Here is a 17,677-nt window from a genome sequence, read left to right as displayed (position 1 = left end):
ACCATTTCGGCTCCTTATTTTCGTGGGCTGATAATAGGGGAGCGTGCAGTTGAAAATAGGCATGACGCCCCTAGGAAGTATAAATCTCTTTCTTGCAAGTTTGGAAGCCCTTAGGAGCGAAACGATCCCGGGTAACACCTTCCGCGTGGAAGGGGGATTCCCAACGAGGCCGGTCGTCGTCGCCGCGGCGTGGCAGCGGCACAGGGGATACCTTACCTACCTAATTATTTGTTTGCGTTAGTCGGCGTGCCACGGTAGGCGTTCTCGCCTCCGCCACCTTTTGTTTAATGATTTACCCGGTGCTCCCGGGAGCATGACGTCCGGTCTGGACCAAGTGAACCGTGGCGAACTATCGGGATATTGCCTGGTTAGGTCCTACCTTGGCCATGAATTTACCTACGCCGTACTTACGCCTCGACATAAACGCAACCGTCCAGCGTGAGCTTCTTGCTGCCGACTCTTCTCCTTCTCTCTTCATCATATCCGGTCGTTCTCATTGCGGCGGCTGACTGCAGTCGCTCGCTCGACCGACCGAAGGATCGCTCCGGAGACGTGAAAAAGAAATTATTATACCTCTTCGGTGAATAATCCGCGCGGCGGTGGCACGCTTTGTGCCTCTACCTCGACCAGGGTTACGGTTTCTTTCTCGACGCGTTAGCCCTTCTTAATGGTTCACTGAAAACCGATCGTAGTACTCTCGTTTAAAAAGCCCTTAAATAAGGGACTTCCGTTACACATAAATATGTGTGTATAGCGTATGTTTGTTTTTCTTCTCCTTGGTTACGAACCCCACCTCGCGTACCCGCTCTTATTTTCGTTCTTGCCTTAACCGCACGATCATTCTGTCCGTGGTCAAGGCTGCAACCGCGGGCTACTTCAGGGTGTGAAACACGTGGGGCGACCAAGGAGGCAGGGACCACGTGCTTCCCGACCTCCGTAACACGGTGTACGCTGCAGGCACAAGGAACCTGGTCAAGGGTTCGGACGAATCGGCGGCGAGTTACACAAGCGAGGAAGTAGACGACCAGCCCGACACCCTGGCGCCAGGATATGTTACGCGACCCGTCTGCGAGGGCGTCGTTGGGGAAGCCTGCAGCGCTCCTCGTCCCTCCCCGTCTCATGTTCCTCGGGGTCTCCCGCGGGACGCGGAGGTAATGACGCGTGCAGAACCAAGATTCCGGGTATCACGGTGGTCCGGATTCTACGCAATCAAGCTGCGCGCTCTCTGACGTTGGATTTTTCTTCCCCGTACTCGGTGAGTTTATCATCATTGCGTGAACCAGTTTTTTCTCAGCCCCCCCTCGTCCTGAAATCCCCTCCAATTGTGCGACCCGATGCCGTTTGTGTCAAATGTTGCCGCTTTCAAACCGTTCGTTCATTCATCGGGAAGGATAAGTTCTCCGGCACAATGGTCCGGTGTCAACGAGACCCGCCCACTTGGTCCAATTTCGAGCCGATACTTCCGGATCATGTCGGGACCATCGTCTTTGAGAAGTTGTGTTAGAAACATGACGTAACTCGACACTTTATGACCATTTTTGTGGTCAAGGGAAAGAAAAAGATGCGGACCGCATAGTCGCAGCTGGTTTCAAGAGGACATCACACTATACATGTATGTTTTCGGATTGCCTAGTTCTTTCGACGGGATACTACTCTGATATACGACAGTTGGACGAAGATTTCTATGGTGTCTGACCAATTTTTTTAGTTTTCTACCGCATATTACCATTTCCGAAAGTAATTAACGTCTGATTGGAATTCTGTACCATATCAGTCGACTACTGGATCAAACCATTATTTCCAAAAACCAAAACTGTAATGCGAAGGACATATCAATGTTTCATCTCTACACTGGTGGATTCTACGTACGGCTTTTCTGAATTCCCCCAATCAATCTAATTGCCTCGACGTTTACTTTGACTGCGATGGTACATAAACTTTGTCAAAATCTGATATAACAAGCCGTCCGTCGAATCTCCGCTCCACCGTATCATCGTATTCAGTAAAGCTTATTTAGCTTCGCTCAAGCTCAAGCTCGAGTCGAGACGCGAAGATTTTCCATTGGGTAGAAGGTATAAGGTGTTACGTGAATCGAAAAGCAGAGGGTGTTTCCAGGCTGAGCATTGCGAAGCGTTGTAGAATTGAAGTCTGGAGAGGAGAAGGCGCGTATAGACCGAGGAGATTCACAGTATCTTGAGATAGCGTCTGAAAAGGGTCGGTGAAATAATACCGTTCGCCTCATTAGCGAAATTCTGGAGGCTCTTTCTCCTCGTCTGACCGATACTGACAAGCTTGCAGGAGATAGAAGTGCGAAGCTGTTTACTTTTGTATACCCGACACACATTTCAGCGAAACAACTCGGATAAGCTTGAACTGGAATCAGTGAAACGTGAAACAGCCACGCCGTGTTCTCCGCATTCATCGCGAAACTCCAGATCGAAAGCCAGAGTCGTGCGAGCAGTCCATGCAAGAGTAGCATCCTCGGATCACCTTCCGACTTCCCCTTCATATCCGCAGTGGGCCTTACGGACCATACGTAACGCCATTTTGCAATAAAGTGGATATTAATCACAGCTCGCGAAGTGTGAATTGATTTATTACAATGTTCAATTAGCTCGTTTCGTCTTCGCCGGCTACCTCGCGCTACCGTGGTCATTAGGGCCCCGCTAATCTGTTTGATGAATATCATCCTGGTCTTTGGGTCTCGAAGGGTCGCGAGCTCAGCGCCGACGTGCGGTCGTATCGCACAATTAGAATAGATTTAGACGTTTCTTAACGAACAATGCGGCTCCTCAGGTACCGAGAGAAGTGCTCAGGGCCGCTATATTGATTATCCCACGCGTGATTAATACGTTTTTATTAGCACCATTCAGCGCCTCTGACTTGCACGTTTCTCTCGGCGTAAAGTAACTCCTGTTCAGCTGTAACGCTCAGCTCGCATTTCGTTCATTACCACCGCACGTCGTTGTGTATTAACGACATCGCCACGTTGTTGCATTCCCGGATTTTCAATCGGGCAATCTGTCGTCTCGATACCATAGATGCCACAGATACAATATAAGCAGGGTGTCTGCGCCTCGAGATCGAGCGGATAAGGCACTCGCTCTTCGTTGGGTATCCGACCCTATTCCTCGCGTTGCAAATCAGCAATATCAGTTTTGACAAGGCCCCTTAACCGGTACAATAGGCAACGTCGTTCCGTCCCTCCCCAGCGCCCGGGAATAATCATACGACCAGCCGATCACGTATCAATGAACTCTATTCAGCACCCCAACACCAGTTAATGATTCTACGCTTACCCCCTTACCTCGCCAGGTGCGTCCTGATCATTCTGCCACCCTGGGTCCCGGCTCCTGTGTGTCTGTACCCCATTGTTGCCCTCGCAATTACCTCGCATTGTTGACGATCCGAACAACGGATTCGCTTGCTACGGTAATATATTTGTATCTCTACGTATAAACTCGTCAAGCTTAACTGTCACATTGTTCTCGTTTCTATAAACCGCCGTCTTTTACCGTCGCACTACGGTTTCGCTCGTTGAGCAATTTTCGTACATGCAACGGTTACCAACGACGAGTATGCGACACGTACTTATTGTTGATAATCGGTAGTCTGGTCACTGACAAATTTACATTATTCACTACCATACTCGTCGTAGTGAAAAGTGGTTGCAGTGCCGTGAAGATTTCCGTTTCGCCGTGACTTTCACCTTAAGGGTCCAGATTCTTTCTGCTATGCCCTATTTCACAGCGTCGTGAAAAATATGGAAACCACATGACAGCTGAGACAAGGATCGGTGCGTTTATGTCCCAGAGGTAACGCGGCTGCTCGTTCCTCCTTGTTACCTCGTCATCGTTTCTAAAAATATCCTTCAGGGACCCGGATATTCGACGCCGATTTATATTCTCATCCGTTTCCGGGTCGCTTGAATGATGACCCGTACCTACGTTGAGTCTCAAACGTTGAACCGTTAGCGTTACGCGTGGAACGATTAATCCTGCCACGGCTTATACTAAATTGAAACAGGTTGCTAATTAATCTCCGAGAGTTCGTAGTCGATCTTCAACGTGGTTTCTTTTTTTTTCTTCTTCTTCTTCTTTTATTCCTTCATTATCGAGCTGTAGGTACGCGAAGAGTGGTTTGTTACGGCGAATTCATTACCAGCGCGAATCCGCTGATCCGACTTATGCCGGGAACTTGCACTGAGAGCTGCCGCCCGGCATGATTAAGTCCTAAACACCACACGAAACCGCAGGGCCTGCACCCCTACCCCTGGAGTCACGTGTCGGTTTCGAATTTGTATCAAATTGCAAGGGCCAAGGGTCCGGCTTGCGCACGCAGCGAGAGTCCCGCTCCTCCCGGCTGCACCATCAATCCCGGTGGGTGTGACATGGCGGGTCCGCGAAGGGCGCGCGAGTGCCAAAATGGCAAAATTCTGTAATAAACTGGCGCGGGCTTCGCCTGTATGGGGTGGAATAGAGTTCGCAGACGTGTGAGTAGATGTACACATGTATTCCAGCAAACGGACGGGCAGGGGATTCGCTGGAGCGTCTGCAGTGGGGGGAGGACGACGAGGAAAGGGTCTGACTGGAGCGGCGTTTCCTCCTAACGAAGGCAATTTCATTCTTCGAAGGTACCGGGGGCAAGATGATAAAGAGGCGACGGGGGGGCGCGGGGAGGGGGGGGGGGGGGGGACTCCCGTCTCTAACAACGCGGGCTGCGTCAAGTTTCAGACGTGGAAAAGTGGATCTGGAAATAACAAAGTGGAAAATGGAGAAACGCGGAGTGATGCCGGAGCTGGAGAAGATGGTCGCTGACTTTGATGCGGGAGGGAGAAATAGTTATTTTTCTGTACCATTTTTTTTTCCTTCTTTCTTTTCACCACGCGCTACGTAACGTGTGCGCAAATTTAATAATTATACCTGTTATCCATGCCTACATATAATATTATGTATGTAGCCGTTTTTCATATATGCGGGATAAAAATTCTCGAGTCCTTCATTGCTCGCCTCCAATTAACGATGGGTTACGCGAACGCGGTGCTGTAACATAATTTTGCAACATGTTTTTATGGGAATACGTTATTTTTTTTTTGCGCTCCTTTTCTTTTTCAATTATTTTTTTCCGCTTCTCTTCCTTTTTTCACGCAAATTGATATTTACTTTACTGACCGTGCGTACGTACATTCAGAGTTTGAAGGGATGGCTCTTGCCGCGGGACGGTAAAAGGGTAACTAACAAGCGTGACAAACAAATGCGCATTCAGCGATGCTCCCTGCGTTCGCTAATTGATTGATTGCGCAGTCAAACATTGCGCTTTAATTTCATCCATGCAGCACCGCTTCGCCGTTCATTTCTCGCTCTCTCCTTCTCTCTACGCGAGCTGCGGCTTTAATTCCCCGTTTCACCGGATATCGAATATCGAATACCGTAGTAGATCGGACTCCATTCGGCGTACAGTTTATTTAAATATACATAATACCACAAGACGAACAACAATTATGCATCGTTGAATTTCGTCCTGCAGGTTGAAGAGGTCATCACACGTCGAGTTGTAATACGAACCGCAGGTTAGGCGCATCGCGTGTCTCCCAGCCCTCCCGCACGTATGTAATCGTTATTCGTGCTCCGTGTAATGACTCGGCGGCTCCCGCAGCAGGTCCACCTTTTCACATACCTACCCCAGAGAGCGCGGTAAGTGGGATGATCACCGTCCGCCCCTGCGGTTAAATCATCTCCATTTTACGGGGAAATATGTTCCGGGTTTTCGCCGTATAACGTACATTACCGACAGACAACAGCTCGGGGCCAAAATTCAACGCACCCCCGTTCGCAGCCTAGGGGACGAAATCAGGCATGAAACGTGCGCGAATACGCGGCTGTCTCTGCGCGAGTGTGTGTGCGGGTGTGTGGGTGTTTCAAGGCACATCCTTACACGTAACGGGACGGACGTAACACCCGGCGTTTGTGTGCGGGAACGCGGGAAACGCACACGGCGAAAACCCGCGCCACCGTCGACACGTGAACCTCGATTTGCCTCCAACCCCCAATTAGCGGGAACTTGCTCGGCTCGACGCCACCCCCAACCCCCGACCCTCGACGTCCTCCAGCCTCCGCCTCGCCCGCCGCTTCCCCGGCTCTCGATTCCGCTCAAAGCCGACGCTAACGAGCACGTGGAAGTCACGTGGAAGACGGCGTCGACGACGAACCGGTATTCGCGTGCAGGGCTTCAAAACTCACGTGAATGTGACAGGTGAAAGCGTGTCGCTTTTCTCGTCGAGGTGCTTAGTATATCACGTATGGCAACGCTTTAAAGATTGAAAATTTACTTCCGGAGAGTATGAACACTTTTTTACAAACTCAAGTTAGACGTTTCTCCCTACGAATATTGTTTGCGCATTATTTTTTCACGAATAATTTCTGTGCTTATTCATTGGAAGCTGATGAATAACGATCGGAGTTCCTTACGACCAGGACATCGTAACTTAAGATCCAAATAGTATAGGCACACTTACGGGGAATTGTTGGTTTTATTTTTATCCCCGTCTTCCGTCTAGTCGTCGACGTCGGTGGCGAAGGAAGGCGAGGGTGACGCCTGGCGTCTAACGAATGATAAGTGTGGAACGAAGCCGCGAGGCGCGCCCATCCAGAGAAAAACACATGTTTTTAATGTCACTGTGACAAAAACTCACCCTGCGGCGTCTAATTTCATAGATTACCCGTGCAGGTTTCATGCCCATGCGATTACGAAAAATCTAGCGTGACTAATTTCGAAAACTTAGAGTAACCCTAATAGACGATATTACACCGTTGCGTTACGCCTATAATACCTGCGATCACGGGTGGTGAATGCTGCAGTCTCGTAACCGCAAAACCGGTCTTTCCGAGAACAGGTTTTGCGTTACTCAATTCAAACTCTCATAATTTTTACCCTCTTCCTAGACAAAAAAAAAGAGTGCCAACAGTTTCTCCCTAATTCCGTTGATAATTAACGAACCGATACAAAAGACTGTCCAATCGAGGATGCCTAACAAAAAAGAATGGACTGAAATTCAGGAACAAAGCAACTCTGGCGGTTTACACCCGAGAATAAAGGGCAGGAAGACAGTGACCCATAAATCCAGTTTTTCCCCCTAATTGTACCAGCCATAAATTCATTTAACGTCTTTATTCGCTTGCAATATGGTCCTATGATGCGGTTGTCGCCTGGTTACTGCCGAGGGGAACGATCCTCAAGGGTCGATACAAGACCGCTTATACGAGTCCTAGAAATCCAGGCAGGGTCGAATTAAAAATTTCCAGTACACCAACAAATTCAGAATCGCTTTGTACTTCAGGGGTTTAATTCGGGAAGTGGACTTTCAACTTTTTGTCATTTTTAGAATGGTTCTCTTTACGCCTTAACAATGCGAGCGACAAGTCGCGGAATCAATATTTTAGAATATCGTATAATCTTGACATAAAGCGCCTGGTCCAACCTGTGATATTTGTTTCCCCGATTACGAGCAGCATTAGCTTCACTTATCTGTCAGGTTGGTCACGGGTAGCGTATATTCAATCGGTTGTACGCTACAGGGAGCATATGCCAGGATTTGGGTCCCCGGAGGGTTGCGGGAAAAGTGGCCACCCTCCAATTACCAGCCGGAATATCCTCTGCCCTCGGCGCAAAGTTCACCGTGTTCTCTCTCTCTCTTCTCTCTTCTCCATGAGCACGAGGATTCGGCAGGGTCGCCACCCCTACCCTCGAAAACTACTTCATTACGCTGACAACCGTGTTGACTTGTATTGTGTCCCGCTGAAGAGATCTCCCCCTCCTTCATTGAAATAATATCTGCGACGAATCGCTTGCACTTCGCTCGTCCGCCCTTGAATCACCCTGCGATCGCTCTTAACCCACCGGAGCCTTTACAATCCCCTTGCGAAATCTGCGATTGAGATTTACGCGCCGTTTCAACGGGGCCGAATGATCGACGGGCCGATAAGACCGGACACGTGAAGAACACCTGCGATCTGAACGCAAGGAATATCCGCTATACCCCTCGTCTCGGATCTTCTGGATCAGGGCGTAATGTTTTCACTCTCAAACGTGATTCATCTCTCTCTCTCTCTCTCTCCCGATGGAAATTTCTGAGTCTTAATCGAAAATATACGTAATAATTATTGCAGAATTCGGTCTTCAGCTGGCCTCAAGTGTGCCTCGTTGTTAGAGAAGGGAGAAGAAGCGCAGCAGCAGCATCACCATCAGCAGTAGCAGAAGCACACCACGGCAAATAAGAAGTCTCTTAGCTGTAGGCTGATAAATGTTGTTTCTCTTCGAGTAAAGCATCCAGCTAATATGTTACCCGACAACTAGCCAGGCCCGACTAAGTTCCAAATCAAACAAGTTTTAATCTACCGTGTAAACAGAGAGGAGGGAGCCTGTTTAGAGAATGCCCGGTTTGTGTGCTCAAGGAAACAGGAAGGCCTGTTCCAAGCGCTGAAAACCTGCGTTGAGTCAAACAGGCGTTAATTTTTGAAAATTTTACGAGGTCCTACGAAACCTTGACCTTTTTTTTCCTATAGTTTCTGCTTCCTCTCAACGCCCAGGCTTAATATTTTCTTTTATGTTCGTTCCAAATTTATAGAATCATTACAGTTAAAGGGGTTCTTTGAGGGATTAATAAAAATGCCCTCACGATCATCTGTCATGTCCTAATTAATCTCCAAGGAAATAATTCTTCAAAGGAATCAGATCACTCATTGCTCGGATTTGGAATGTAGAGGACATTCGGTGCAACATGTATGCGATATTTAATTTTCGCAGTACGTTTAAAAAATGTCACTCCATGTTACATCTGGCGAGCTCACTATCTGAGGCATAAAAACTACATGGCTAAAGTCCAGGTCAAGAGTCCGGGGACTCAAATCACGCAAGGAGGTCAACAGGTTCAATCGTTTCTCTCTCTCTAATCCGATAGAGCACCGTCTTGCCTCGGTAGCCAATGGACCACACGTATCTATACTGCACCGATCTGTCGCACAGTGAAATGCATAGCCGAGAAGAACCGACCTGCGCAGCTCAATTCGAAAACCACGATTCGAGTCCACGCGATGCGGAAAGCTTCATTTTTCACGGCTTACGAGAGGTGGTGACGACTGGGTATTGTTGACCATTGACCCCCGAATTCCTCGAAAAATTGAGCATTAAGCTCAGGGTGCAACCCCGTGTTTTGACTCAGGCGGAGGCTATTCTTCGGGGACGCGATCCATAGAAGCAAAAGGGCTGGATCTAGCTGCAAGAAGAGCGCGTATAAGCGATGCGCGAGGCAGCGGAGCGCTGATTAATGATGCACGCCAACAATCAGAGCTCGCCCGGAGATACGAGAACAGATCATCAAAGCGGTGTTTAGCGTCGCGTATTGCTTCATCATCGCCTCGCTATAAATCAGGCTGAGCTCCGCGACGTATGAGCAGACTTTTTGGGCCCGAGCTGGTTTGGCCCCCCGAAGCTGCGCGGGGTACACAAGGGGTGTTATTCAACTCGAGGCCGGGGATCCTTCCGGTGAGCGAGCGCCTCTCTCCGTGTTTGGGCCCGTTTGGGACTCGAATAAAGACCGCCCGTCGCGAGGAAGAGCGGTTTTTCCTCGATAGCGACGCGCCGCTGCAAAACGACGCCAGCACGATCCTCCCGGAGAAGGGCCCGAGGTCTCACGTATTCCTCGACGCGGAATACGAGTCTTGTTACGCTCCGCGCGGCTCTTCGGACAAGGTGCTAGTCATCCTCTCCCGCTCTACGATCTCGCATCTCCTGAGCCTCGGCCAACAAGAGGAGCTAACGAAGATCGCAGATTCATTGGCTCCTGTAGAAAATACCGAGGCGTGCTGCGGCAAGAGCGGCGTTGCCCCTCGACTAACCGAATTAAGACACGAGTCAACCGGACGTCTCTCCGCTCCGCCATCCATGCCATGCACCACGCATCTCTCAATTTATTCTCACGCCTCCGTACCGACCGAAGTAATCATCTCGCCTAGGTGCCGATCGGTGCGCCGGGCATTCGTGCCCAGAATTATCACCGTCGATTGCCTCGACTAGGCTTTCAGTTCACCGGTCTCAATACCCCGTGATTGGCCCGGTGGTGAGGTTGAGGATCGCAAGGATCGGTCCGTCGGAATCGAGCCGGCGGATTGCCCCCGTGCGGAGGATCGAGGATCGGAGACTGGGAAAAGAGGCCGAGAGCTGTTTCGGCCCGGTTATACGATCATCGGCCTCCTCAAAGAGCTTCCGAATAAACCAACAATTGACTCCGTGCGCCATTAAATACGTATCATTACGCGCCGCGGTGATGCGTAGATGTGAGATGCGGCGGGACCGTCTTCCCAAGTACGCAGCCCTGTTAGAACCGCTCACCGGGAGCTCTCGTTGGGCGGGGTACCGACCTGACTGCCACCGACAAAGACCTCCCCGTGGGCCCGCCGTTCGATCGGCGATCGGTGATCGGCGATCGTCATCGCCGCGACTATCGAGGAAGGAGTCGATCGAGTGATTCCCGTCCCTCGATCCCGTAAAGCTCCTCTGTTTTTCCCGTCGAAGATGCGCGCGCGCCGCGGCGGCGACCGACCGCAGAATTGATACGTGAGCCTCGATCTTCGGCGACCTGGAAGGCAACAAAGCACAATGGCACAGTGGCCCGGGCCTGCTTCCCGGGGCGCCTACGACCGGAGATAACAGCGTCGTCGGTGTCTTTGAGGCGGTGCCCGCGGGAGAGCGACGCCGCGATCCTCTTCGATCGGATCGAGTCATGCTTGGCAGCCTAAGAACCGGCATCGATCTCCGAGTCCCGTTTCGCGGCGACCCGATCGAAGCTCCCGAAGTCCGCCTCGCATGACCGCCTGGAAAAGCGCGACGAGTGTCAACGGGAGTTGGAAGGAGAGTTTCTACCGAGGGTATTCGGCTCTCGTTTTTGGTGCCAGTCATTCCTGCAGCGTCTCTTAATATACCGGGGAACCGGCCCTCGCCGCGCACTGCAGGGTGACGTGAAAAGAGTGGAACTCCGGGGACCGGGAACGGAGATCCCCGGCTGACTACCTGCCTGGGAGCTGAAGACGCGCTCCGATGTAAAAGCATCAATAGCCACCGTTACTCGGCAAATTCCGCTGCAGGATTCGACCGGGATTGTAGCCTCCGGCCACAGGATAAACTCTGGAAACCCCGCCTCCTCCCGCACCTCCGGGAGACCCTCTTGTCGTTCTCCGAGCGACAAAATCTTCGACGACAGGAAGACAGGCGGGGAGGGACGGAACGGGGGAGGGAGATATAATGGAATATCGGAGAAGAAAAAGAACGCGTAAAGGGTATGCACGGTATATAGGTATCTTCGCCTATCTTAATATAATCTGGCCTCTGCTACTACTGTCCTGTTTATATGTGAGTAGATACGTAAATATACGCTCAGCTATTACGCTAGTCAAATTGAAATGTGTATCGAACGAAACAGTATTCACCAATATGCTTTTAATAGTGATTCCAGTCAATGTAGGCGGTTCTTCGTTTCATAATTTTTTTCCAAGATTTTGCCGGTTTTTGTCAGTGTTGGATGTATAGCGATTTCAACCAAAGAGATTGAGACTTGAAAATTAATAATCTACTAACAGAATGTAAATGTGACGTCGAAAGACAACCGGACGTGAGATCGAGTCGAATAAACAGGATACATAAGCGAATTCACGTTTACCGTGCGACATTGGAATTAAGATAGGAGCGTAATCGGTCCGAGCATCGGAAAGGAGGAAGGCAAATATCGCTCACGAAGGAACACTTAAAACCGCTTTACACGTGTAAGTGAGCACGCGTGTGCCTGTATAGGAGGTAAAAGAGAAAAAAAATGGTAATGTATTCGGTGGAAGTGATTATGGGTGGACCGGCCGGTAATGACTGGACTACGCGATCGTTTGGACTAAAATCTGTCGATTCGGGTCTTCGTGTTCTCTGTGAACGTGAGCTAGCGAAATCGGTGGATACAATGTGCGACGGTCGACGAAATCACGGGATTTAGAAATTACGCTGCGGGTATGTGAGTGAGAACAACGCGGTTCCTGCCATTCGCTACCGTTACGAGGCCTCTCGCGTGGATCAGCCACTTCTGTATCATTAGACGATTTTTTATTATTTATTTTTCGTTGTTTTTCTTATTATTTTTTTCTTTTTCTTTCTTTTTTTTTCGTTATTTTTTCCTTGGGCGGGAGATTTTTTACCTCATTTTACCGATACCGTAATTACAGATCGCGCCAGGATCAACCCACTTCCCAGGAAGCTGATCGTAAAAAGTAACGCCACCGCGCACGTCGATCCTTGAGGCGTTTCGGAAAAGGTCCGCCGACGAGACACGCAACGCCAATTTCAAGTACCGAAGCACGCGGTATGCGGGTTAATATACCAAAGACGGATCTCCGTTCACCGTAAGCTGCGGATTGTATAAACAGCTGCGGTAAACGAATCTGCTTCATCCTCTCCTCGCCGCATGAATTTCTCACAATATCTAATTCATTCCGTTTGGGAAACAGCACGGCACCGTTCGACCTACGGGCCTCGAGCTCAGGCAGCTCGTTACTACACCGCGATGTATAAATAATATGGTAGGTTTTCATCCGAGGCTGATTCTCAGCCGACGACTCCCTGCATCGATTGGCTGTGGCAGTACCCGCGTACATCCTGCCATCAATATTGTTCGCAGACAACTCGGCTAGACCCGCCAAGTCCCGAACGTATCCATATTACTACTCCTGATCCTGTCAGCGGTCGCCTGGCGAGGTGGATTGTATTCAGTGGTGGTACAGCCCGAGGCACCCTCGATCCGTGCCGTCGACGGATGCTGACCGACGCCCCTCTTCTTCTTCATCCTACTCCTTTTCTTCTACCTCTTCTACTTCTTCTTCTTCTTCTCCTCCTGCACCGAACGTCCAACTGACCACTCGACCGTCCTCGGTGACGTATGGGCTTTGGTAAATAAACTATTAATATTATGGTAATGTCGTGCATTCCTATCCATATTGGCTCCTCGTACGCGCGCTGGCGCCTCAGCCCTCGAGCAACGGATCCAGCCATCGCCACCATCACCTTAAGCTCAGCCCACCCTTCACCCTCGCCAAGATTTACAAGCAAGAAGAACAAATATCCTACGCCTAAATTACAACCTCCGACTAATGGACCGCGGACCAAACGCCGAACGAATCGCCACATTTTTCGCTCACCATGCAGAGTTTGTATATATGTAAATATACATATATATTCGTTATATCAACCAAATGCAAGGGTCGCTAAGATGGCAACCGTTTCGTTTTTCTTTACCGTACAGACTGCATTTCATGCATGCATGTTCGTATAATTTTTGCTCCTGCACCCTATTTCAGTTACCTACCTGCACTCGACACCCCGATACCCGTATGCGAGAAAAGAAAACACAGGTTGGCAGGCGGTCTTCCTCGGGTTGGCCAAGGGGCTCGTTGCCGCCGGTCCGAAGACGCAAAGCAATCAATGCGCCATCAGCTCGGCTCGATTTACGGCCAGGACTTTGCGAGGCCCGCGCCTACCTAGCCGTCGTCGGCTCAAGCCCATCTTCGCTCCACGTCTTCCACAGGGATTATTTCAATTTACTAACCCCTCCTAGCGATCCACTCCTCTCAGCTCTACCAGGCTCTGTCTTCCTCGACTTCTTATTCCGCGTCCATAACTCATCGATCGCTGATTTATTTGTAATTTAACAATCTTTGTAAACGTCCCAATGATTTAGTGACAATACCCCTCAAGATTCCAAACCTCGGCCAAGTATTCATCATGGCTGGGGTTGCGCATTTGTTGTACGCATTCGTTGCATCTATGACATCTCTACAGCTAATCCGTGTCACATTTTTATTATAAGAAAGGAGCGTCGTTTGAAAGGTGACGATTTATTTACCAAAGCCATAGAATACCGAATTCTCGATAGCATGGAATCGTGTATATCAACCCAGTGTACGAATTTGTTTAAGTACACTGAAGTTAGTATTGTGTTCAGTTTACGAAACATGTTCAAGCTTTTCTCTCGTCAAGCAGAGCCTGGAATTCAGGATCCTCGGACAGTTTAGTTGAGACAATCCTGCAAGTATTAGAAATTACTGTTTTGTATTCTACACGGAATCAACTTGAGGTAACTGGCTCGAAAGAAATTCCGTTCTCTTGATTATAATTATAATTTGCATCGACGGTACAGAAAGTCTTTGAAAGACCCCTTTAAAAAAATACCATCTGAAGCGCTCGAGAAAAAATATTGAACGTTTTTTTCTCACAGTACCAAAACATGAAGAATCAACGTTAACACTGAAAAAAGAAGTATGAGGGTTGGCTGCAGCTGAAACAGGTGCGGAATGGCCTGTATGCGAGCTATGAGTCTGGCGAGGAGTCACCAGCTAGTCAATATGCTTCGCAAAGAAGGTCCTCTGTATAAACATCAATTTGCGAGGAGTCGTGGACAAAAACTACCAGGGGGCTCGTAAAACGTCGACTGGGATTGGCGAGACTTAGTTACGGTCCGGAGTCGACTTTGCCGAGGTCAGCCTGGGTAACGGATCGTTTAACGTTCGAATTGAATGGGAGCGCTGAGGTTGGGCCGGCGCTGCAGCTCCCAAAAAGAATGAACTTTACCTCCGCAGAAAGATCCGAAAATCTGAAACCTCGCTGGCCGTGAGGGAAACCCCATTTTGAAACGCCGCGTGGATTAGCAACGCGAAGTCTGGTTTCAATAAGTCCTCAATCTCGGCGTCGCCATGTGCAAACGGCCAACCTTTGCCCCCTCGATCTCTGTCTGCGTGGGTGGCGCTCGTCCTCTGGATGATAATTTGATGGTGAGCAAAATTTCTCTGCATTCGTACGCCATGATTTATTACGGGCGTGCGATTTATTGAAGTATCAGTGATTCGTAAAATTGACAGTACTTGTTCGTTTTTTCTGGTCATAAAAATTGTCAAATTTTCCAGCCTCTAGGTCTGACGGTATTTGCAGGACAATTGACAGTCACCCCAAAACCCTGAAATCCTGCAAACTAGAATCTGGGAGATGGAGCCACTTGCGGTCGCAATGACGTCAGAAGTGCTGCGGCCAATCGCAGTGGGCTGAGAAACTCCGCGGGAGGTTTGAAGCGATCAGCCATTCCCTTTTCAGCAAACAAACGTAAGTTTGCATTGTTGAGAAACCAAAACTACCGTTTGATGTTTCGCATTTGCCGCAAGTCTCAATAAGCCCGAAATAATGTTCAGAAGCAGGCATGTAACCCGAGTAGCAAGCGAATTGACCCTGGAGGCAAAACAAAACGGCTTAAAGCCTGCCGACGCGCGGCTTGACGTACCGACTTTGATCATTCGTCAGCAATACGCAACGCCAAGATTTTATTCGCCAATTTCCCGACCCCCGATACGATTCAGGGTTGCACATGTAGACTACGACACGTCCTAGAACAGCGCAGCAGGCTGAGCTTGAGCCTCAATTCTGGCTATCGGGTGTCGGCCACGCTGGGGCCCCGTTTCTGGGCCAAGTGTTTTGTTAGCTGTCCCCTTGATGAATGACGTCACGGTCTCGTGCTACCGCCAGGCGCCAGGCTCAGGCTTAGACCCAGAGGAGAGATTTTAGTGCGCCAAACAATTCCCTGCAGGATAGTCTGCAATGCGCCGTGTTCGAGGTTTCACATGTGTTTCGAGCTGAGCTGTCGAGTGCAGGGAGTTGGGATAATCTTGGTCAGGGAGCTTCACGTTTCTTTGCAATTGAAAGACTCGGAAGGGCTTTTAGTCAAACAGTTTGAAAATGAGAATTGCTTGGATTGAACTTGAAAGCGCGGACGTATTCTGACTTTGTTACATTTTCAGTGGAATCGGACGCTTGTTGAGCTACCTTGTAGGGAAATCGTTATTTTTACCCGGTATTATATACGAGGGCCAACGACTCGACTAAAATTCATGCGAATACAAGAAGATCGCTCCGAAAGATGTTGAGAAATATAATACGTGTACGCTACACATATAACGTTGGGTGAAAGAAGAAGAATCGTGCAAAAAGTTAGTCGCGACGAGATAACCCGGTGGACCAGAAGGATGACGAAGCTTGCCGTGGGCTTCGCGGCGAAGGGGGAGTCGGCCGTTAAACTTTTATATCCGAGTTGAATGCGTTTTAATTATCGGACCCAGGCGACCTCCAGTCGCAAGAACCTCTGCAGCCCGTCTTCCTCTCGGCGCAGCTTCTTCTTTACACACACACAAACACACACACACCGCTTTCGTTTGAACGCCCGAGTGTACGTCCACGTTACGTAAACGCACGCCGAACGTGCCATACGCGACGCAGTCTAGCCTTACACCTAGTAAAAGCTTTGTAAGAACTAACTCACCACCTGCACCCTTCCGCGCAATTAATATCTTACGATGCTGGGGGAGGATTTCGCTCTTTGCATGGCTCCGCTTCCCTCGGTCGTTCGTTCTTCGTCCGCTTTTTCTTCGGGAACGTGCTCGATACATAACAAATAGAATTCCAGGTACAATAAACGCGAAGGAGTGTAAGAAGCGCGGTGGCAGGATCGGTTCGTTGAAATTCCTGCGTAGGAGCTACGAGGCGGTGGAAAAGCGAGACGTAACGTGACTTCGGACGTCCCATAAGCCGAGCAGAGCTCCTCTCTAAAGAGTATGATTTACTCTTTGGCGCGGACAGAGACGGCGGTGCGACCGCTAGGGCCAACCTGTAATTACCGGAGGTAGTTATTATTTTCTAAAGACAGGTAGCCGATCCGGGAACCACCTATACGCGTTCGTCGGCTATATAGCTGTCCGACCAAGTCGATTATTATCCGATACTAGCGTATTTATGACGCTCGTAATCAATCCCGGGCAAAATAGCTTCTGCGACGGTGTGGCGTTAAAAAAACTTTCGAACTTGTATATTTCGAAGATTATCCTTCGGTGCCCACGCACCTACGTCTGTGTACGTACGTACCTACGCACGTGTGCATGCGTATAATTGGAAGACGGTAAAAGATTTACTCGAGGAGGTGGAATGGAAGTAAATAAATACAGAAGAAACATAGAAATAATTGCGCAAACAATTTTTTCACGCCTAACTCCTCGGCCCCCGGGGCTTCGTCGTGCAGAGCGGGTCTTCTCCTAGCCCTGAGCTATCCGAACGAGCCTGTCTAGCGGTGGCTTGCCAAACACATTCTCAGGTAGCGCCTAGATAATCGTAAAAAACACAAGGGCCATGTTAACGGGAGAGACAAACACTGCCTATACGTAGTCTTGTTTGCCCGAGAGCCAACGAATGGAGTATATTACGGCTATACGCCGCTGTCATGGCTCCCCGTGTGCTCGTATACCTCTACGCGTGGAATCGAATCGCCTCTCGACACCTCGAAGGACGACTTTCCTGTAGCTGGTGCCTCGACCCGAGCGTTGCGATCGTCCGTTCGATCACTTAGCACCGATATCGAGACGGTATACGCGCAGTGCAATTCCGTAGGGCCGAATCATTGTCCAAAATTAGCGCCTATTCACCGCGCACGACCGGAAAGTTTTTCGCATAGAATTTACGTAAAACATCCGCTAAACGCCTTGAAACAAATCCACTCCTGTAGCTAATCAGTTTTTAGCACCGTGTGGATCGCTGTTGCGTCACGTTGCGACTCCGCAAA

At 49.5% G+C, this 17,677-nt stretch overlaps 1 protein-coding gene across 2 annotated transcripts in view; it reads left to right on the top strand.

Annotated features, from left to right (window-relative positions):
• Nucleotides 1–17,677, top strand: part of LOC124175774 (LIM/homeobox protein Lhx9) — a 67,978-nt gene that overhangs the window by 13,434 nt on the left and 36,867 nt on the right. Inside the window, exons 2-4 of one of the 2 annotated variants that reach the window (XM_046556289.1) lie at nucleotides 858–1,255; nucleotides 14,303–14,855; nucleotides 14,988–15,180. The gene's annotated coding sequence lies outside the window, so the exon portion shown is untranslated. Of the gene's footprint in view, nucleotides 1–857; nucleotides 1,256–13,583; nucleotides 14,856–14,987; nucleotides 15,181–17,677 lie in introns of those variants that run through there. The other variant, XM_046556290.1, reaches the window with a different exon arrangement.

This window comes from Neodiprion fabricii, chromosome 2 (assembly GCF_021155785.1).
Source record: "Neodiprion fabricii isolate iyNeoFabr1 chromosome 2, iyNeoFabr1.1, whole genome shotgun sequence".
NCBI classification, from domain to species: Eukaryota; Metazoa; Arthropoda; class Insecta; order Hymenoptera; family Diprionidae; genus Neodiprion; species Neodiprion fabricii.
This window is presented reverse-complemented; position numbering and strand designations above follow the sequence as displayed.